This window comes from Callithrix jacchus, chromosome 6 (genome assembly GCF_049354715.1).
Source record: "Callithrix jacchus isolate 240 chromosome 6, calJac240_pri, whole genome shotgun sequence".
Lineage (NCBI taxonomy): Eukaryota > Metazoa > Chordata > Mammalia > Primates > Cebidae > Callithrix > Callithrix jacchus.
In genome coordinates this window covers 118,793,362-118,816,752 of record NC_133507.1, presented here as the reverse complement: position 1 = coordinate 118,816,752, position 23,391 = coordinate 118,793,362, and the positions used below count along the sequence as shown (strand labels likewise).

Below are 23,391 nucleotides of genomic sequence, written 5' to 3'. Positions count from 1 at the left end.
CCTCCTTAACTTCACAGGAAACACACTTCAACAGTTAGCATTACTTTATTTTATAAGAGGAGTTACAATTCAGTGGCTATCACTTGCCTTGGGATCACATGGATGGCAAGCTGAAGAGTCAAGATTTGAGCTCAGGTCCCTTTGTTTCCAAAATATGTGCTCTTTGCAATACTCAGGCTACCTCCATGCCAATAGATCACATATTCATTTTGACCTTGTAATCTACACACCAAGTTTTATAACAATTGAAAACACCTCTACTTCAGTATCCCAAAACATAGCCCACTGCAGAGCCCCTCTAAGTACTTCTCTCTCATGAGGTATCTTCAACAGCCCCATGATGTACGAGTAAGAGGGCCTGGTTTTCTGTCCATTTCTCTGATTAAATGAATAAACTGCAGGCCAAATGCCCTCAGTCAAGGACCCTTTTGGCTTCCTTTTTTTCCAGATCCCTTTCACCACATGCCAACTTCCTCATGGGCAAGGTTATATAATGCCAAGAACATTAAGTGCAGCTATCTTGCTCTCCTACCTATTTTATGTCCTTGTCTTTGCATTTTTTCATTCACTCTTTTTGTATCAAGTTTCTTCAAGTGCATATATAAACTTGCTTATGCACAATAAGCCCAAAGTGAAGCCAGGTTTTAATAACTTCTAATTAATTATTCTGTGTTCAGCTAAAGTTTTCACCACTCACCCTCCTTTCAAATGACCTTCACTAGAAAACTAGTGAGTCATTACAACACGGAAACTAAATTTCTTCTTTTTTAACACTTACATAGACTGTGTGTTTGCAAGGAATTCCTAGCTTTACACCTCACTAATTATCCAATCAGCTGATCATTTGTTTTGCAGCTCAGTTTCAAGGTCAGAAGCCCTGATCAGCAATACTGAAGTAGTTTATTCAGTGTACCTATTCCTATCGGAGAACAAACTTTCTGTGTATGGTTTAACCTTGGGAGAAAAATTAAGCTGCTGGAGAATATAGCTGAAGCTCTCCACAGAGGTTGTACTGGTGGTGACTTAAAAGCATGCCACGCACCCTGGTATAGAGAAAAGAATGCAGGAAGGGTTCAGAGATGGCCACAGGCCATCTCTGGATCTCAATCTAAGATAGTTTGCCTGAGTGATGGTTCTGGTAGCTTCACCTGTAAAGTTCTGTCAATCTATTGACTTTCTCCTTATCAAAGTGATCTTTTCTTTAAAAAAAGTTCAATCTCTTTTTTTTAATTTCCAAATTTTATCTTAAGTTCAGTGATACATGTGCAGGACATGCAGGTTTGTTACATAGGTAAACATGTGCCATGGTGGTTTGCTGCATAGATCATCCCATCACCCAGGTATCAAGCCCAGCATCCACTAGCTACTCTTCCTGATCCTCTCCTTCTTCCCACCCCTCATTCTCAATAAATATTTTTAAAGTATGGGAATTCTAAATAGACAATCTTCTTAAAGTTAGACCACTTTGAAAAACTTCAAAAGCGTCATCATAATGTATTTTAAAAAGTAGTTTTACACAAGAGAATAAAGTTAATGAAGAATAATGTAGGTAATAAATGTTAAGTCACAAATATTGCAAAATAATAGTTCATTTTATCTTTATACATTGGGCTTTGGTTGTCTGAACTAAATTGGCAACAAATCAATGAAATGTTCTGTAAAGGGTTTTTCATAACTTATACATTGGATAAACCACTAGGCTAGCTGTAATTCTTCAACTTCCAAGTAAAATAGTTCAGGTTGAATTTTAGTAAAATTCCAACTGATTATTCCCTACCATAGTAAAATATGATGTTTGGTTGGTAGCCAAAACTCATTTTTATGTAATTTGTAACTGCATATATTGAATAAATTTTAAAATGCTGACAATAACATTCTGTTAAAAATAAATGCTTTTCTGATTTTTTTCCAGTTCATTTCCTGCATATGTACCTTTTGGTAAATTTTTTTAAAAGATATAACATTTAGAAACTATCATTGTAGTAACCCTAAGCCAAGCAGCATAAATCTAAGAAATTTTAACATCATTCTCCTCTAATTTATTTCAACGTCTATCTCATTTATCAATTGTCTTCATGATAAGCATGGATGGATATGACAACTATAAAGAGGAAGGGAATGTTCGGTCACAGTGTCACTATGACCTATGGGGCTGGGCCTGTGGACCTCTAAGAAGTCCGTGAACTCCCTAAACTGGGAAACAAAATGTTATGCCTATGTGTGTTTCCTCTAGGACCAATAAAATAAAAAGCACAGCTAGACAAGTAAATCAAAATTGCCTGATATGTTCTTAAAGTTCCATTTAAAATCACCTTAGAAAGCAAAGTTTAGGCCGGGCGCAGTGGCTCACGCCTATAATCCCAGCACTTTGGGAGGCTGAGGCGGGTGGATCATGAGGTCAAGAGATCGAGACCATCCTGGTCAACAATGTGAAACCCTGTCTCTACTAAAAATACAAAAATTAGCTGGGCATGGTGGTGCGCACCTGTAGTCCCAGCTACTCGGGAGGCTGAGGCAGGAGAATTGCTTGAATCCAGGAGGTGGAGGTTGCGGTGAGCCAAGATCATGCCATTGGACTCCAGTCTGGGTAACAACAGCGAAACTCCGTCTCAAAAAAAAAAAAGCAAAGTTTATGCAATGACAGAAAATTTGGTGGGGACACTTGCTGTACATATTGTTGGATTCTGTTTTAGGTCCAAAAGAGGTGACCAAGCTAAAACAGATGCCCTTACTGTGTAACATTCTGAAGTGACATATTTTATGCTGCTCAAATGGCACATTTGAACAACTAGCTGAGAAGCAGAGGTTAACCAGGATGTTTCTCCTATAGTGGATTAAAAGCACAGATGTTAATAATTTAGCCACTGTCTGGTCTTTGGTTGTCTGAATCAGCATTCAGCTGAAGCAGGACGTGTCCCGTTAAAGAAGCCTAGGACATGAAGACTAACCCAAGTGCAGAGGTGACTTGGGACAAGTGAAGGACATCAAGTGGGCCAGCCTACATTAGGCAAGGAGTAGGGTTAGCTAGAGGTCTAAGTAACTACACTATTGGCATTATAGAAAGACGTGACAGCAGATAAATTAAAACCCAGCCAACTAGATTATTCTGGAGAAGCCTATAGAATCCAGGAGCCCAGCGCCAGACTAACTGGGCTATCTTAAAAGATAAAAAGAAAGTGATAGCACAGAATTTTGGTCACAAGGAACAAGAAAAAGGACTATTAATAGAATCAGACAAAGATATAGCAAAACTAACCAAAGATTGATTTGTTGTGAATGACCAGACTAAGTCACTAAGAACAGGACTGTAAGAAAAATCTAAAGCAGGGCAGAACCCATATGTGGGGATTAAGTAGCTTCAGCTCTGAAAAAAATAGCAGTGTATCAGAAAAAAGGGCAAAGCTAAAATGAAAAATGGGATTTACTTAGAGTAGAATGGGCAAGCATGTCAGCTGAAAGGAAACTAATGTCAGGTCCCAGTCACAAACATGGATGCAAGAAACAGTCTATTCCTTTAGCCCATCTCTCAGTTTAACCAAATTCTTTCCCTAATTGCCTTAAACTAAATGAAGAAGTCAGTTCACTGACCTGAATATTTATGAACTTTATCAAATTACTTGCTCCCAGAATATTAGCTAAAAGAGGGCCTCATCTAACACAGGAATCAACAACACCACTTGTTGGGAAAAGGCAGAGTGATTCCAGCCCCATTTCAATTCAGAGTACCCTCCTTCTTCAACAAATATTTTTGTGCCAGGCATTGCACTCAGGGCCAAGGATGCAGTGTTGAAGTAACACAGGGCCTGCCCTCAAGGAACCTCTGAATTCACAGGCTAATAGTATGCATAAGAATCACCAAGGGGAATGTTAAAATTCAGATTCTCAGATCCAGCGTGGGTCCCCAGAACTTCCAAGGATTCTGACAGAGATGGTCTTTAGGAACACACCCTCAGAAACTGGTCCAGATGGAGCCCCTTGCAGATAGATCTTGTAGGTGTCTGTCACCACTGAATCTCCAGCACTGACCACATGTTAGATATTTCAGTATGTATTAAATTAGTCTACAAACAGGAGATGGAAGAATGAAGAGATAATCCCTATTCAGTGTGGTAAGTACAATGATAGAGGTGCCATAAAAGCATAAAAAGGGGCAATATAACTTGGATAGAAACAGGGACAACTTTCTAGAGAAGGCAGCCCCTGAACAAGTCTTACAGGATGCATAGGAGGGAGCCAGGCAAGAAGGGGCATTACAAACAGAGACAGCAAGAGCAGAGGCAAAGTGAGAAATAGCAAGATTTAGGCAGAAACTACACTATTCATTGCTGCTGGCTCTAGAAGCAAGAAATGCTGGAACTTTACATTGTCTCTAACCCTGATAGCCCTCTTCCAGTTAAGGATGTTCCTGTTTCACAAATAAGGAAGGCAAGGCACAGAGAGATTAAAATTTGTCCTAGGAAATGATATCACAGTTCCTCAAAATATTAAAGCTAGAATTACCATATGATCGATCCAGCAATCTCACTTCCGGGGAATATACCCAAAAGAACTGAAAGCAGGAACTCAAACAGATATTTGCACACCTGTGTTCATATCAGCATTATTTTCAATAGCCAAAAGGTGAAAGCAACACAAGTGTCCATAATGAGATGAATGGATAAACAAAATGTGGTACATACATACAATCAAATATTATTCAGAATTTAAAAGGAAGGAAATTCTGATACCTGCTACAACACAAGTAAGCCTTGAAGACATTATGCTAAGTGAAATAAGCCAGTCATAAAAGGACAAATATTGTATGATACCATTTATATGCAGTACATAAAAGAGTCAAATTCATAAAAGACAGAAAGTAGAATAGTGGCCACCAGGGAGTGGAGAAAGGAGAAAATGGGGAGTTTATGTTTCATGGCTATAGAGTTTCAATTGGGGAAGATTAAAAAGTTCTGGAGATTGATGGTAATGGTTGCAGAACAATGTGAATGTACTTAATACTTAATGCCACAGTGTGAATGTACTTAATGCTTAAAAATGGCTAAAATAGTTAATTTTATGTTAAGTATAGTTTACCATAATAAAACAAAATGTACATAGACATTGAAATACTTTGTAGATATATAGATATTCTAGTGGCTGCTCTGGGATTCAAGCCTAGCTCTGTTTTCTTTTTTTTTTGAGACGGAGTTTCACTCTTGTTACCCAGGCTGGAGTGCAATGGCGCGATTTCGGCTCACCGCAACCTCCGCCTCCTGGGTTCAGGCAATTCTCCCGCCTCAGCCTCCCAAGTAGCTGGGATTACAGGCATGTGCCACCATGCCCAGCTAATTTTTTTTTTTTTTGTATCTTTAGTAGAGATGGGGTTTCACCATTTTGACCAGGATGGTCTCGATCTCATGACCTCGTGATCCACCCTCCTCGGCCTCCCAAAGTGCTGGGATTACAGGCTTGAGCCACCGCACCTGGCCACCTAGCTCTGTTTTCTAAAGGGAGTTAATATTTTCACCCTAAGGTCCAAAATAGGAAAGGTTAAAGGAAAGGGCCTTGGCCAAAGCTACCAACAACCTGCCAGCATCTTAGAATCATAACATCAATTAGCAGTGACTGGCATCTATCAACATTTCTATACATATTTGAACTTTGAAGAAAAATCCATCCGTGTAAAAATGTTAAATGAAAGAAGCAATATGATATATTAATCCTGAGAGCAATAGTAAAAGATAGTTACACACTTTCATCTCCTTCTTTATAATAAATGCAAATGAATTAGCATATTAAGTGTTTCCTATCTCTTTTTAATCACTACCATGCCATTCCAGGCATAGAGATATTTTTTACAAGGTGTAGCAAAGAGATAACAGTTATCAAGGTAGTAAAACAATATGTAATCAGATGACAATCTAGAGATGGGATCAGTACTCTCCAGCTGCTGTGTCAGAGTTTGGCTGACCAGGGCAGGCTGCAGCACACAGCGGTGCCATCTCCCCACCATCCTCCCTGCTCCCTCCCCCACCCTGCCACATTGCAGCTGTGCAGCAGGGGGTACCAGGAATTGAAAGGCACATTGCCTTGAATGATATTTTTGCTCTCATTCCCATGCTGTTAAGTCCCTCCTACCTCCAACTATCACCACCTGGTACATCAAAAACATGCCCAAAGCCTGTTGCTGAATTCATTCACTGCATTTGCTGCAGCTTTCAAACACACAGCAAAATCAAATGCCAACCATCCTTATTCATATATGAGAGGAGAATTATTCGGAAATTGCTCCACATTCACCTTTTACTACTAACAGCAAATCTAAAAGCCTGGCCGGCTATCATGTGGCAGTCTATCATGTGGCCTCACACTGGTACAGAGACACCACATTCTTCATATATAATAATCAGGATTTTGGTGAGGTGGAGTCAGGTGAATGTGGCCAGATGCCAGTACTCTTCTGTTTCATCTTGTTGGGGTTTAAAGTCTCCTTGTACTTTGTCCAAGGCTATACCTTCTTGTCCTCCTGGTCTCCTCTAATATGCCTATTTCCATACCAGGACCTGCAGGTGAGGGGTAAGAGTGCGAAACTGCTCCCCCTGGAGCCAATGTCTTTTCTCCCCCACTGTCTCTGAAGCTTTTCACTACTTTCCCCAATTCTTGTTTCTTCTCTTTCCTATCACTTGTACCCAGATTTTAGGTGTCATTGGAGAAGTCTTTCTTCTTATAACCTGGATCACAGCACACATTTCCCAGAGCAGTAGTATTAAATATAGTTGCTCAGGCAGCATGCCTTCCCATAAACACCAATCGCTTCATATCCTTCTTCAAATACAGACCACTGTAGCCAATCAGAGTACTGCTTTTATTCCAAGCAGATAGCTAATCAATACTCCCATCACTGTGCAATAGAAGAATTCTTCAGATTCTAGATTGATTATTGCTTAATAATCTACTTCATTACTAAAAAGCATCTGTACTGACTTTTTTGTTGTATTTTTTCTATGTATGTAGAACTGCTCCCAAAGTCTGAAGTTTCCAGAAGTCCTATCTTTGTGTTTACAAAAACTGCATTCACATAAAACAGATGTAAGGGAGGAAATAATTTTTCCACTGCTCTCTTAGGTTTATTTCCTGGAGGTATGTGAATTCAACTGACAGAAAATAAAACAGCAAGAGAAAGGAGTTTATTTACATATGCAATGCACATACATGCGGGAGTGCCCAAAGATGACTAACTCAAAGGTGGTTAGAATATGGGACTTACATACTTAACTTTGTGGGGAAAGGGGAGGAAAGCTCCTGTGGGAAAAACAGGTAGGCTTCTTTAGAAAAGGCAAATCAATTTTTAGGAGAGCAAATGGTAAATAAGAAAGATTGTGACAATGTTTGTTTATGCAGGTGAAAGCAGTCTTTCTGTCTTCATGGCCTTGAAACTCTCCTGGAGAGAAGATTTTTTTTTTTTTTTTTGGAGAGAAGATTTATGGCAGCCTCATTTCCCACAAGTTGCTGCTTTTAGTCAGATAAGGGAAGTTCCAACATGTGTTCTTGAATCTCAAATGTCTTCAGCTTAAAATAAACTTAATACCAACTCAGGGATTCTCTGTAGGTCACCACTCCAAAGATGAAGACCTGGAGTAGGTAGGTGTGAGTGTTGTATAGACAATATAATCTGTCCTCTATAATATTGGAAGGGAAAAAACATGTAAGTAATAAAGTAACTCTCCTGATGTGTAGATAGATGGCCTTCAGGTTTATTCTTTTTATGAAACCCACCTTTTCATCAAGTACTGAACACTCCTAACTTTTCTCATTCCAAATATCACTAAGAAGTATAAGCTTACTCATTTATTCCTACCTGTGTTCTCTGTTTCACACAAACACACACACCATATTTATCAAGATAATTCTGGCAATCACATACTCTGAACTCCACGCAGGATTCACACTTCCTCAAATCATTGACAAAAATGTGCATTTCTTGAATTCGTATGTTCCAAAAAGCACTTAGCTCACTGTCTGAACTGGAAATGGCTTAATTACCCTGGGGCAAGGGGAAACAGTGGGGTGAGACAGACAGGAAGAGAAAATGAGATCAGTGCCTCAAAACAAAAGGGTTAGAGAAGGTAGAAACCTTGGAGAAAATCTGATTCAATCCTGTTGCGCTATTAATGAAGAAATTGCTAAACCTTAGAAAGGTTAAATCACCTGCCCAAGGACATACCATTACGTGGTGACTGAGCCAGGCTTCTTGGCTGCAGTCGTGTCTCTCTCTCTCTCTCTCTCTCTCTCTCTCTCTGTGTGTATGTGTGTGTGTGTGTGTGTGTATGTGTGTGTGTGTCTGTCCTCTAATAGAAGCACTGAAAATTTGTTAAAAGGCAATTTCAGATACATGCTTTAACAGGCCATGGTACTTCAGGAGCACCTTAGAGAACCTGAACCAGTCACTCAAATGATAATCTACACTCATTTTAATAATCTCCCCAGAGAGACTGCCTCTTGGGATACATTTCTATATTGATTTAAGTCCAGTTCTAAAGATCCTAAAGGATATGTGTTCAGTTGCTTTCATTGATCTTTAAGCCCTCTTGATTTCCCTCTTGATTTCCTCCAAGTCCATGAGGAGTTTCTTCCTCTCACTCTCTACCCTCCACCACCAATGAATATTTCAAGAAAAAATAAAAACATTTTAAAGTTATTTTTAAATGTCATTCTCCTTTTATGTTTCTCCAAATTTCTTGCTTTGAGCTGTATTGCTTTTGTAAGCAGAGGAGAAAAGGCAATAAAGATTATTTTTTAATTTCCATTATTCCATGTCATCTGCACATCTCCTAATTACTTTAATCATTATTTTAACCATATAAATGTTCCTTTAAAATTCAAGGCAAAAATTAAGGTGTCCCCCCTCCCCCACACACACACACACAAAAAAAGCCTTTTTTCTTTTGCTAATTTCTTTTTCATTTTGTAGGGATGGGGTCTCTCTATGTGGCCCAGACTGATCTCAAACTCCTGGCCTCAAGCAGTCCTCCCACCTCAGCCTCTCAAAGTGCTGAGATTACAGGAAGGAGTCACCTAACTTGTACTTTCTTTTTTGTTGTTATTTTGTTGTGGCTTTCAATTATACATATGACAGAATACCAAGGGTACCGCAAACCTACTGTTCCTTGCATTTGTTACTCTCGTGCCTGCTACCATCACCCAGGGAGCAGGGAAGAAAGTTATACTCTATGGACTGCAGCCTTGGGAAGAGAACCCCACCTGCCCTTTAATTCCCTCAATACCAAGTCTTCAGTGTCAATTCACTTAGCACCAAGGGTATAAAATATACTTTGTATCAGAGTATAGCTCTGCAAGTACACAGGTTGACTGCAGGATCCATCCCCTCTAGTTAAAGAAAGAAATTTTCCTTCTCTTTACTTCCCCAGGGCTGGTAGCACTTGTCTCATCTCTGTGGTCTTGTATTTCTCCTGATAAAGGTCTGGCTCCAGACACCATCACTTGCGTTAAGCCAAACAGGTCTCCAGGCAACAACATAACACCTCTAAGTGGTTTGATTGTTCTTCTTGCCCAGAAATATTTTGACCTTGTCTATTATTTCCAAAGCCATTTGTCCTAATTTACCTTCTCAATCAGCCCTTCTCCAGGATCTGCCTTAGATAACTTGCCACAAAATTTTTTGTTTATGTTTTGACTCTGTTTCCTTTGTTCACAATGTTCTCCTACAGCAGTCTATTATGGGTTCATAACAAATGAGTGTCCACATTTACCTCAAAGATACCTTGGCCTAGTCCTTGTCTCCATTTACACTCTATAAATCAACAAGAAAACTCTCAGAACAGGAAGCCTAGGAATAAGCTGTCTTTATCTCTCCTTTTGTAAGAGCCCATTTCTAATCCTGAGGTACTCCCATTTTACCAAGTAAGCTGAATTTCTAAATTTTCTTCCACTCTTTCTTTTCAGAAGTCCTAGTCTCCTTCCTTGACTTTTCTTCATAAACAGCATGTTCATGTCAGAATTCAGTGGTTAGTGATGAGGAACTGCAATCCGCTGTAGAGGGAGAGGGGTTCTGATTTTGGGTATGCTCGGCCTTCTTAGGCTGGTTTTTTCCCTTTATTATAAATTTATCCATCTGTCGTCTTTACAATTACCGCCTTTCTAATTAGGTTTCTGAGTCAACGTCCAATTTATTGATTCCCAGTGCTGGGATTCAAGCAACCCACTGCGCCGGCCAAAATAGCAGCGATAAGACTGATGGTGCTTCTCATTGCAGTTCCTCATCAGCAACAGAACAAGCCCTGATGGAAAAGGACTGTGTTCCATTATCTGAAGTAGGCTTCAGAAGGTTGATCATAAGAAACTTCTGGGAATTAAAAGACTTGTTCTAACCCAATGTAAAGAAACTAAGAACTTTGAAAAAAGGTTTGACAAAATGCTGAAAAAAATAGACAATATAGAGAGGAATATAAATGAACTCACGGAGTTGAAAAATACAACACGAGAACTTAGTGAAATATGCACAAGTTTCAATAGCAGAATGGATCAAGCAGAAGAAAGGATATCAGAGGTTGAAGACCAACTTAATGAAATAAAATGACAAGACAAGAATAGAGAAAAAAAGGATGAAAAGGAATGAGCAAAGTCTCCAAGAAATATGGGACTATGTGAAAAGACCCAAGCTACATTTGATTGGTGTACCTGAATGTGATGGAGAGAATGAATCCAAGCTGGAAAATACTTTTCAGGATATTATCCAGGAAAATTTTCCCAATCTAGCAAAGCAGGACACTATTCAACCCCAGGTAATACAGAGAACACCACAAAGATATTCCTCAAGAAGAGCAACCCCAAGGCACATAATCGTTAGATTCACCAGGATTGAAACGAAGGAGAAAATACTAAGGGCAGCCAGAGAGAAAGGCCAGGTTACTCATAAAGGGAAGCTTATTAGACTTACAGCAGATCTCTCAGCGGAAACCCTACAAGCCAGAAGAAAGTGGGGGCCAATATTCAACATACTTAAAGAACAAAACTTTCAGCCTAGAATCTCATATCCTGCCAAACTAAGCTTCACAATTGAAGGAAAAATAAAATCTTTTATGAACAAGCAAGTACTCAGAGATTTTATTACCACCAGGCCTGCTTTACAAGAACTTCTGAAAGAAGCATTATACGTAGAAAGGAACAACCACTATGAGCCTTTCTAAAAATATACCAAAAAGTAAAGAGCATCAACATAAAGAAGAATTTACATCGACAAATGGATAAAATAGCCAGTTAACATCAAATGGCAGTAACCCTAAATTTAAATCTACTAAACCCCCCAATCAAAAGATACAGCCAAAACCTAACGGTATATCCAAAGATACACAAAGACTCAAAACAAAGGATTGGAGAAAAATTTACCAGACAAATGGAGAGCAAAAATAAATAACACATTTGATAAAATAGATTTCAAAGCAACAAAGATACAGTGGTAAAAGGATCAATGCAACAATAAGAGATCTTAATACCCAGATACATAAGATCCATAACGAGATTTAGACTCAACGAGATAGAAAATTAATAAGGATATCCAGGACTTCAACTCAGATCCAGAACAAGTAAACTCAATAAATATTTATAGAGTTCTCCATTTTAAATACACAAAATATTGATCAGCCATTATTAATACCCATTTTTAGAATGAAGCAATATTCCTGTTCTCTCTCCCTCTTTTTCTTCCTCTTTCTTCCTCTCCTTCTCTCCTTTTTTTACTTTTCAACATCCTAGTTCCTCACCTCTACTCAATACATTCCTCTGAATACCTGATTCCTTGTGATTCTCCCGTCCCACTGAAACCTCCAATCCATAAAAAAAAAAAAACTTAAAGAGGTGACACTTTTAGAAACCCAAGGTTATCTCCTTTGCCTAAAAGAGTATCACCTGTATTTTCCACTGACACATGAAATTCCAAACGAAGACATTTGTTCTTCAACTTAAGCCATTTTTTGCAGATAAAATGCAAAAAAATAAATTTATAAGTCTTTTCTTGCCTAGCGGGGTGGCTCATGCCTATAATCCCGGCACTTTGGGAGGTGGACCGCTTGAGGTGGTGGGTGGACCACTTGAGGTCAGGAGATCAAGACCAGCCTGGCTAACATGGTGAAATCCTGCCTCTACAAAAAATACAAAGAGTAGCCAGACTTATGGTGGGCTCCTGTAGTCTCAGCTACTTGGGAGGCTGAGTAGCAGAATTGCTTGAATATGGGAGGTGGAGGCTGCAGTGAGCTGAGATTGTACCACTGCACTCCAGCCTGGGTGACAGAGTAAGACCCTGTCTCAGAAAAATAAAACAAAATATTATTTTCTTATGGACAGTCAGCACTAACTCCTCTACATTTAGAAATTTTTGATTTTTCTGGGGACCAGCAACCAATATTTATAAAATTTTGAATAGTCTAATGAGTAAGCTAGGAACAAAAAAAAAGACTCACAAATTAATAATAAAAAAAAAGAAAAAAGAATTCAGTGGTTAATAGTGCCAACCACTCACTTGTGCCAAGAAGTCTGGGTGCTCCCAAACCCAGTGTTTTACCTTTCAATGAAACAGTCTGAAATTTTAAAAGCTCAGCTGTTTACAATGAGCCTACCTAGTTTCACCTGAAATAAATTCACTGGTATACTTTAATATATATGTGCTTTATCAAAATTCATCGACTTCATTCTATTGTATGGGTTCTAAATAGTTTGATCCCCTTTGACACTTTAGAAGTCTGATTATAGTTTAATTTTATTTAACTCTCTTTAAAGGATAGAATAGGAAAAAGCATCTTAAATTGCACAGCTGCGCTCTCTGACTCAAGCTACCTAGCAACTGTCAAAATACAACCCAAACCACAAAGGTGTTTGAAGCTGCATGTGAAAGCTTATTCTAAGAGAGATACTGCCAACTCTTCTCCTGTCACACGCAGCTTGGCATTTCAGTACAAATACAATAGGGAGACAGCTTGAGAGTGGGAAAAGTGTTTTGATGGCCTAAAATGTTTGAATACTCTCCCTTGCATTATTCAGAATATAACATAAATGCATAATTAGAATCAAAGCAATACATTCCATGAATTGCATGAGGGAAAATGTTATTAATTCCAGTTCCTCCAGGAACTTCATGTTTGGATCCCCTTCCATGAACACTCCCTTCGTGGAAGCCATCTTTCTCTCTCCTGAATTTCCCCTCTGAAGTCCCCTTCCACACTCTCTCGTGGAAGCCTGTCTTCCCCTCCTAAACTCCATCTCTCTCTATTCCCTTCCACTCAGAATGGAAGCTGCTTTCCTCTCCTGGATTCCATCTTTCTGGATTCTCTCATTCTGTGTGAGAATTAGCTGTTTCTTTCTCTCTCCTTCTCCTTTTTCTCTCTCTAAATAAATCACTTTCTATAAACACACACACACACACACACACACACACACAAATTCCAGTTCCTCCAAATTTCAGTTTCAGTGAGTACATGTCTATATAAAAATCCAAATATCTTTGGGAGGCCAAGGCGGGTAGATCACAAGGTCAAGAGATCAAGACCATCCTGGTCAACATGGTGAAACCCCGTCTCTACTAAAAATACAGAAAATTAGCTGGGCGTTGTGGCGCGCGCCTGTAATTCCAGCTACTTGGGAGGCTGAGGTAGGAGAATTGCCTGAACCCAGGAGGCGGAGGTAGCGGTGAGCCGAGATTGCACCATTGCACTCCCGCCTGGGTAACAAGAGCAAAATTCCGTCTCAAAAAAAAAAAAAAAAAAAAAAAATCCAAATATCTGTGTCTCTTAGGTCAGGGTACTTAATCCTGAGGCAAATACTGTTAACAGTTTCTAGTGCGTCTTTCACACAATAGATGTTTTTCTTTTCAGAGAGAGAATGGCTTTTATTTGACCTCTGGAAGGCATAAAGGTAACTGTAGTTTCCTTGCAATGCAGTTAGCAAATGATTTTTACCTTCTTTTTCCAAAGAGACTCTGAAACATGAGTTTTGAGAAGCAGGATTAAGTACTCTGATGATCGGAGGCACTGAAGATCTGGGGTTTACCATTTATTGTATGTTCTTTTATACTGTTAAAGTTTTTCCCATGTTTCACTTGTTGTATTTACAATACTGAAACAAACATTAAAAATAAGCTTATTTGAAGCCTGTACAGGTTTAATAATGAGATTATCCCCCTGGGTTGAGGAATGGGAACATATTTATGCTGGTACCTGCAGACACTCACAGGTTTCGATAGCAAACACTCCTCTGCCAAGTGCTTTCTGACCATATTTAAGAAATATATCTTTTCTCACTGGGACTACTGAGAAAATAAACTGGAGTTCTATTTTGAGAATTCCAAGTACATACCATTCATGCAAACCAAAGAACACACACTTATTCAAGGACCCAGCCTACTACCTCATAGTTATAAAATGTAGAAAAGAAACCGTAAGTCTAATATCACCAATACAGCTGCACAATTCCTCAAATACTTTTTTAAAGAATTTTCATTGTGTATATTAAACCCATAAAACATTCTCAAGGATCTATCATCCATGTAAGTCTCCACTTTGCCAACATTAACCATAAAACCACAATATTTGTGCAACTTCTTTGCTTTCTCACCCTCCTACCCTAAATATTTGCACTACTTTTTCTTGCCTGGGCCAAATTAAGTTAGAAAATAATTATTTTGTAAATTACTGGGCACTCATCCATCACTTTTCATCCCAATAGTCTTAAGTTCTTTATTTCTTGCCATAGTTTTTAGCTTCTTGAGGTTTAGGGGACTCTATCATATTTATACTCACAACCCCAGAACTTACCATAGTATGTCCTCAATAAATGTGTTTTGAAATCTAAATGAATTCCTCCCCAAAATCATTCCTAATTTTAACTTTCAAGATATATTTTCCTGGTTATTTGCATTCTGGTCATCTAATACTCAGAAACCCAATATTTGCTTCTCTCCCACTACCATTAATATTCCCCCAGGGTTTGGTTAGCTGTTCTCTACTCTATACAGAGCCTCTTAAACATAATTTGTCTTTGTGATTATAATGATCTCTATATTATTATTAATAATCTTGGAATCATTTCCAAATATAATCTTTCAGTCCTGATTGTTTTCTCTTATTAACTAATCTTTTATTTCCTGTACTTAACAAATACCTCTACCAAATGCCATGCAGACACATAATCCTTCAAATGACTAAAACAAAACACTTCATTTTCTATCCAAAGTCAAAACAAAAAAAAACTAGAAAAAGCATATATATAGCTTATTTTAGTAGCTTAGTTCAGAACCTTAAAATGAGTTCACAACAGTACTTTAAGATTTTTTTCTTCATATTCAATTTTATCCCCATCTTCCTCTCAGAGAAGACTGTTCGGTCAGACCTTAATTCTTTTAGTACACCCATTTCACTAAATTTCCAGTCTGTGGACCCTAATTTCAATTAGTATCAAATGAACTGGGAAGGATACCTCACCTTTCTCATTTATTCTTTTGGCTATGCCACTTAGCCTTGGTGATTTTCAAAGAATGGAGGAGAAATGAAGAAGTACATACACACAGAGCATGTTAGAATGTCCCCAGGATGTATGTAGTTATTAACTTAACTCAATATTCTAATCTAATTTACATTTGGGGGTAATCCTTTTTCACAATATATACTAAAGAAAGTGAAGCTCAACAAAATTATCTTGGCTGAAGATACATAGAAAAGACAATCATCCATATATTATAGGGAGGAAAGGTATTCAGAGTTTTAGGATGGAGTGGTAAAGATATATGTTTATGTAAAGGAGGCATGAGCTTAAAAACTACTGAGAAGCATAGGCATAGGCAAGGACTTCATGACTAAAACACCAAAAGCAATGGCAACAAAAGCCAAAATAGACAAATGGGATAAAATTAAACTTCAGAGCTACTCTACAGCAAAAGAAACAATCATTAGGGCAAACCAGCAGCCAACAGAAAGGGAAAAAACTTTTGCAATCTACCCATCTGACAAAGGACTGATATCCAGAATCTACAAAGAACTAAAACAGATTTACAAGAAAAAAAAAAGCAAACCCATCAAAAAGTAGGCAAAGGATATGAACAGACACTGTTCAAAAGAAGACCTATATGAGGCCTACAAGCACATGAAAAAATGCTTATCATCAATGGTCATTAGAGAAATGCAAATCAAAACCACATGAGATGCCATCTCATGCCAGTTAGGATGGCAATCATTAAAAAATCTGGAGACAACAGATGCTGGAGAGGATGTGGAGAAATAGGAACACTTTTACACTATTGATGGGAGTGTAAATTAGTTCAACCATTGTAGAAGACAGTATGGCAATTCCTCAAGGATCTAAAAATAGAAATTCCATTTGACCCAGCAATCCCATTACTGGGTATATATCCAAAGGATTATAAATCATTCTATTATAAAGACACATGCACGTGTATGTTCATTGCAGTACTGTTTACAATAGCAAAGACCTAAAACCAACCCAAATGCCCATCAATGATAGACTGGACAAAGAAAATGTGGCACATATACACCATGGAATACTACGAAGCCATAAAAAACAATGAGTTTGTGTCCTTTGTAGGGATATGGATGAATCTGGAAACCATCATTCTCAAAAAACTGACACAAGAATAGAAAATCAAATACCACATGTTCTCCATCATAGGCGGGTGTTGAACAATGAGAACACATGAACACAGGGAGGGGAGCATCACACACTGGGGTCTGTTGGCAGGAGGCTAGGGGAGGGACAGCGGGGAAAGGGGAAGGTGGGGAGGGATAACATGGGGAGAAATGCCAGATATAGGTGATGGGGGATGGAGGCAGCAAACCACCTTGCCACATATGTACCTATGCAACAGTCCTGCATGATCTGCACATGTACACCAGAACCTAAAGTACAATTAAAAAAAAAAAAAACTACTGAGAAGCACTGCGTTGGCATTCTTTTCCCTGGAATGATAATTCAAATTCCCAGGAAAAGGCTGACCATGTTCTCATTCCCTCTCCCTCCACACCAGTGAACCTTGTCTTTTCTTGGTAGGCTCCTTTATGCCTTCTTTTTCCATGGTGATAGCTTTCACCACTTCATGGCCAACAACATTGCCAATTACCTCATTTCTCCTACTTTCAAAATCTAACCCAAATATCCTTTCTTCCTAGTCTACATAAGAGAAATACTCTATATTCTTCCCTCCTTACCTCTCTTCAATTACACACACTTAGCTTGTGTGTGTAAAATATTTATTTGAGTATCTAATTGTCAAACTTGTAGAATCTTTGTCATTTTCCTGAATAAATTGTATGCCACCCTTCAAGGGTGGGAATTCAGAGGTCTTGTGTTATTTTTTCGCCTTCATCTGGATTTTTTCATCCCATGGATGTTCTACAAATATTAATTAATTCAAATCTGAAAACACATCCATAAGACTGAATAGTTTGTTAATCTACTAGAACCTATACACACAGCACCAAAACACTCACCTGTTATCTGCCTTGAGCTGAACTGGATAAGATACTAATATATATAAATAATATGTTGAAGTCTGTCCTCCAATATCCTTGCACTGACAGGAAATCTCCCTCCCTCATTTTCCTTCTTCTGAATAAGCCATCACTTATAATGTCTAAATGACCTCCTAGGGAAATTGAGATGACCTTTAATCTAAGAATTCCTTCAGTCATTTCAAGAAATTCCATATATGAAGTTATAAGAACAGAACACAGAGTTAATCCTACAACAAACTAATATTTTCAGATAATATTTACTTTAAAAACTTTTCCAAAAGACTACTTTATTGATTCATTGTATTCATAAAGCTAGAATATAATACTAAATTTTTGGAGCTTATATTAGAAATCCTTAGCCACAATCTGCATGAAGTAGATTAAAATAATGAAAATGATAAATAAGTTAAATAACACAAAGATCCTTACAATCTTAGACATTTTTATACTCAGTTTCTTAACTCCACATCAAGAATGACAGTAAGTATAAAAGGATCATTTAAAATGCAGAATATGGCCAGACGTTCTTCGCTGAGAGTCGCCGCGGTTTCCTGCTTCAACAGTGCTTGGACGGAACCGGCGCTCGTCCCCCACCCCGGCCGGCCGCCTACAGCCAGCCCTCCGTCACCTCCACACCGCGTCCTCGGATCGTCCCAAGGCCCCGGCCTCTCCAGCGCCGCGCAGCCACCGCCGTCGCAGCCTCTCCTTAGCCGCCGCCATGAAGACCGCATCACCTTCGCAGGTGCGCCAGAACTACCACCAGGATTCAGAGGCCGCCATCAACCGCCAAATCAACCTGGAGCTCTACGCCTCCTATGTTTACCTGTCCATGTCTTACTACTTTAACCGAGATGATGTGGCTTTGAAGAACTTTGCCAAGTACTTTCTTCACCAGTCTCATGAGGAGAGGGAACATGCCGAGAAACTGATGAAGCTGCAGAACCAACGAGGTGGCAGCATCTTCCTCCAGGATATCAATAAACCAGACCATGATGACTGGGAGAGCGGGCTGAATGCGATGGAGTGTGCATTACATTTGGAAAAAAATGTGAATCAGTCACTACTGGAACTGCACAAACTGGCCACTGACAAAAATGACCCCCATTTGTGTGACTTCATTGAGACGCATTACCTGAATGAGCAGGTGAAATCCATCAAAGAATTGGGTGACCACGTGACCAACTTGCGCAAGATGGGAGCACCCCAATCTGGCTTGGCAGAATATCTCTTTGACAAGCACACCCTGGGAGACAGTGATAATGAAATCTAAGCCTTTGGCTAATTTGGCTAATTTCCCCATAGCCACAGGGTGACTTCCTGGTCACCAAGGCAGTGCATGCATATTGGGGTTTCCTTTACCTTTTCTATAAGTTGTACCAAAACATCCACTTAAGTTCTTTGTACCATTACTTCAAATAAAAAAATTTGGTACCCAAAAAAAAAAAATAAAATAAATAAATAAAAATAATAAAATGCAGAATATGGTATATGTACTCAATGGAATACTGAACAGCCATAAAAATAAACTATTGCTTCACACAAAAATACAGGTAAATCTCACAAATATTATGTGGAGGGAAAGAGGCAAAACACAAAGATGTATATTATATGACTCATTTATACAAAGCTCAAAAATGGGACAAACTAACCTATGGTGTCAGAAGTTAAAAGAGTGGTCACTTTTAGGATGAGTCAGTAGCTGGGAGAAGGTTTGAGGGTGACTTCTGGGGTGTTGGCACCATTTTATTTCTTGATCTAGGTGCTGGTTACACAGATGGCTTCACTGTTTTGAGAATCCATCAGGGTATCCATTTGAGATTTGTACCACTTTTCTGTATACATATTTCAAATAAAAGTTTACTTGCCAAAAAAAAACAGTAATGTCCATAAGCTTCCTCTTAATGAAAAGTTATTTTGCAGAAAGTGCGTACCGCTTTATTTAACAAAACCCATGGGTTAATTTTTGATTGCATAAAACTTGATAGGTGACAAAATAATAGCACAACAAATACATGTTCTCCCAAAATGAGTAATATAATTATTAAATATGGTGCTTCATTGCCTAGTAAAAAGATGAAAAACCTGATTCAGAAATCCATGGTCAATGTTAGCATTACCTGTGAAACTGGACAAGTCACCAATGTTCCTTGGTTCTGTTCCAACTATTTGCAATAAGAGTGGGTTTCTATAGTCTTCAACAGACCTAGTAAAATTGTTCCTTTCAGACCTAGGAAATCTTTCAATTTGGGAGTATGTAAAGTTTTGGGAAGGACAATCAAGTGGAAGCTGAGCAGTAGCAGAGCCTGAGATGGATACTTCCTCCATTATTCATCTTGACCTTTACTTTAAGTCAAAAGTGAGTTCAGGATTCTCCATTTGTGTTCATGCCAATTGTTTGAGAATCTGCTTGTGGATTCTCATCATGCTTCCATTGTGATCAACAAAATAGGATAATTAAGAATTATTTCCTTGGAAAATAATTCTTGGAGGAGCTAACAATATAGAAGGAAGAAGAACACTAGTACTCATACTCAATAATACCTGTCTTCACACAAGAAATATCTAAAGTGATATAGTAGTCTATAAAAAGATATTCCACATACATATAAGAAAAATATGTTTTCCTTCACACAAGAAATATCTAAAGTGATATAGTAGTCTATAAAAAGATATTCCACATACATATAAGAAAATATGTTTTCCTTCGATTAGCAATTAATCTGAACCTTGAAAGATGTATAGAATCACACATGAAGAATGTAAAGCAGGAGGAGAAAATATGTGGCAAATGCTGGGAAATGCCCAGCTAATGCATGGTCCTTCCATCTTCCATACTCATGGTGGACATTACCAATCGATCGTTGCAATCTCTTGCTGAGCTGGTTCTGAGCCTCAGAATCCTTCTCCACATAGACCTGCTCATTACCACGATTAGCATAACAGTCATATAAGATGAAATCTATTTGCTATCGCTGGTGTAAGATAAAACACACAGATGAATAAAGAAACATGGGAAAAGTAAGCAGTACAGTTTGGCAGGAGAGGCTATAAAGGAGCAACAGAATACAAGTCAGAAAATTTATGTTAAAGCCAGATCATGGAGTGATAGAGTGACCTGAATGCATTCACAAATTTGGATTATTTCCTATTCCTTACTGTCTACCAAATGAGGCTCAGTGTTAAATATCACTCTGTGCATGTATGTGAAATGAAAGGGTTCTAGCTTATAACTTTTTCCATCAAGTGAGAGATAGAGTTGAGAAAGCATACAACGGAGGTTGACAAGGCAAACATAGCATAAGGACAAGGGAGAAGAACAATTTTAGGTGCCAGTAGTAGCCTTGTTGATAGTGGATCTCAGAAAGGAATCAAGGAAGCTAATGGGTTAGAATACGGTTGTTGAGAAATCAGAAAACACAAAAAAGGTTAAGCACAGGTTCATTAAGTGTAAGTAAAGATAAAATAGAATTATGATGAACAGATAAATGAGATAAGAGAGATTCAAAGTTTGTAATTTTGAAGCTGGAACATTAGTTCCTGGAGATTATATGACCCTTTGAGAGGCAGTGTTTAGAGATGCTAATGGAGGATGACAATTTTGAGGAATGAGATAGTGAATAAGAATAATAAAACTAAAGAGTGTGAGAAAGTCCTGAAGGGCAGTGGAAAACAGTAATGTGGATGAGAAAAGTCAGAATGCCAGTTGTCCACCAGCCTCCAACGAGGAGTAGGGTTCCCTAAGATGGCACCGGAACAAGAGTTTAAAGCTTTAGAATGAGGCGTCAAGGAGAAGTGTGCTCACCCTTTCTCTTCAAAACTGGAATGAAGGGTAGGAGAATAAACAAGACTATTTAAAGATCATATAAGGGGCAGATAGGCTATGGTTATAGGGAAAGATAGGAAAAATGATCAAGAAAAAGGTAAGAATGTAGAGGAGTTTTGACACAAAATTCAACAGGCATTCTTAATGGGCAATCTCAGATCCTATGAGGCCAAACAAATCTGGGCTTATTAAGGCTTTGTTTTCTCCCGGCTATTTTTAAAAACATAGGTTTTTACCTAGGACAAGAATGGAGATGGGAAGATCTTTCCTACATGCCTTCAGTAAAACTAAGCTAATACATTTAGCAATAGACCACATTTCCAATCAATTGCAAGAGTCTCAGTTCTCATAAAGGCATCACGTCATTTCTGCTTCATTTTTGTTTCTTCAAATCTACAAGAATTTACAGAACATCAGAAGTTACCTTTTCTTATAAAACTAAACATGCTCTTACCATTTGATCCAGCAACTATGCTTTTTGATATTTACCCAAATGAGTTAAAAACTACATTCACACAGGAGACTACACACCAATGTTTATAGCAGTTTAATGCATAATTGCCAAAATTCAGAAGTAACCAATATGTCCTTCAATAAGTGAATAAACAAACAAACTGTGGTCCATCTATACAATGCAATATTATTCAGTGTTAAAAACAAAGGAGCTATCAAGCCACAAAAAGACATGGAGGAACTTTAAATGCACATTGCTAAGTTAAAGAAGCCAATATGAAAACACTATGCATTGTTGAGTCCAACTATATGACATTCTGAAAAAGGCAAAACTATGGAAACAGTGAAAAGATCAGTGGTTGCCAGGGGGTTGCCAAGGGGAAAGAGGATGATAGGCAAAGCACAGGAGATATTTAGGAAACTACTCTGTATGGGGTGAAACTACTCTGTATGGGGCCATGATGATAGATACATATTATTATACATTGGTCAAAACCCACAGAATGGACAAAGGACAACACAAAGGGTAAACACTGATTTAAACTATGAATCTCTACCTATGGGTTCATGAAGAAAAAAATAAAAAATATTAATAACTACGATCTCGATATATTAATATTGGCTTATCAAAGTGACAAATACACCACACTAATGCAAGACATTAATTATAGGGGAAACTGGTGTGGATGGGATGCGAGGAATATATAGGAATTCTCTGTACTTTCTGCTCAAATTTTCTGTAAATCTAAAACTTCCCTAAAAAATAAAGTTTATGAACTTAAAAAAAAGTTATCCCTGAGGTATTGAAGAAATTTAACTACTTTCCAGGACTTTGTTTCTAACTTATACCAAATTTTGAAACACACTTCTATGGTCATAGGTAGCAGCTTTTTCCATGATTTTCCACTAGAAGATTCATTGCATTTTGTTGTTTATTCACATGGCAAAGAAGTAGGCCATCTCCCTCATCTGATAAAACCAAACAAAGGGGACTATAAAGGAAGGTTGAGTGCTATGATCCATTTGGGTTCCACATGTGAGGATCATTGGGCCACACATCAGCTTACAAGTTGGGCCCAGACCATGGCATCTACCCTGCCCTTCCTTACTATGCATCCATTTTAGGAATGTTTATTCATCCTATTTCTAAAGAAGATGATGCAAGAGGGTAGGATTTGCTCTTTCATCAGGACTTATTTGAAATAAAATGGAGTAGTTTGAGTTGTGCCAAAAGCCTTACCCACCCTCAGTCTCACCACAACACACAAAGCAAAGTAGTTTGAAAAGGTGAGCTTCTGGTGATTAAATGGAGAAGTTAGTGAGCGAGCCTAAATAAATTCGGGCTTGAAAATGCACTTTATCTCACCTATGTTTTATGTAGACAGATCTCAAAATCTGACGATATTAAAATTATTTCATCACCAAAAGGGATGCTATCTGCATTTTAATCAACCAAAGAAGTTTTGCAAAATCTCTAAAGATGAAGTGCTTTCCTGACCAGACATGGGGAAATAAATTGAGTGCAGAAGAGCTTCCCTAGAAGGTGAAACAAACTCTCTTTAATTCATCTAAAGTTTCAAGCTCTGCTGCAGAAATGCTGCCAAG

At 38.3% G+C, this 23,391-nt stretch overlaps 1 protein-coding gene and 1 pseudogene across 3 annotated transcripts in view; one reads left to right on the top strand and one right to left on the bottom strand.

The window, feature by feature from the left end:
- PLCL1 (phospholipase C like 1 (inactive)) overlaps positions 1 to 23,391 on the bottom strand; it is a 359,533-nt gene that overhangs the window by 301,665 nt on the left and 34,477 nt on the right. The gene's annotated exons all lie outside the window — the stretch shown is intronic.
- On the top strand, positions 18,030 to 18,983 carry LOC100894690 (ferritin heavy chain pseudogene; annotated as a pseudogene). The gene has a single exon (XR_013519028.1). The product of XR_013519028.1 is annotated as a ferritin heavy chain pseudogene (transcript).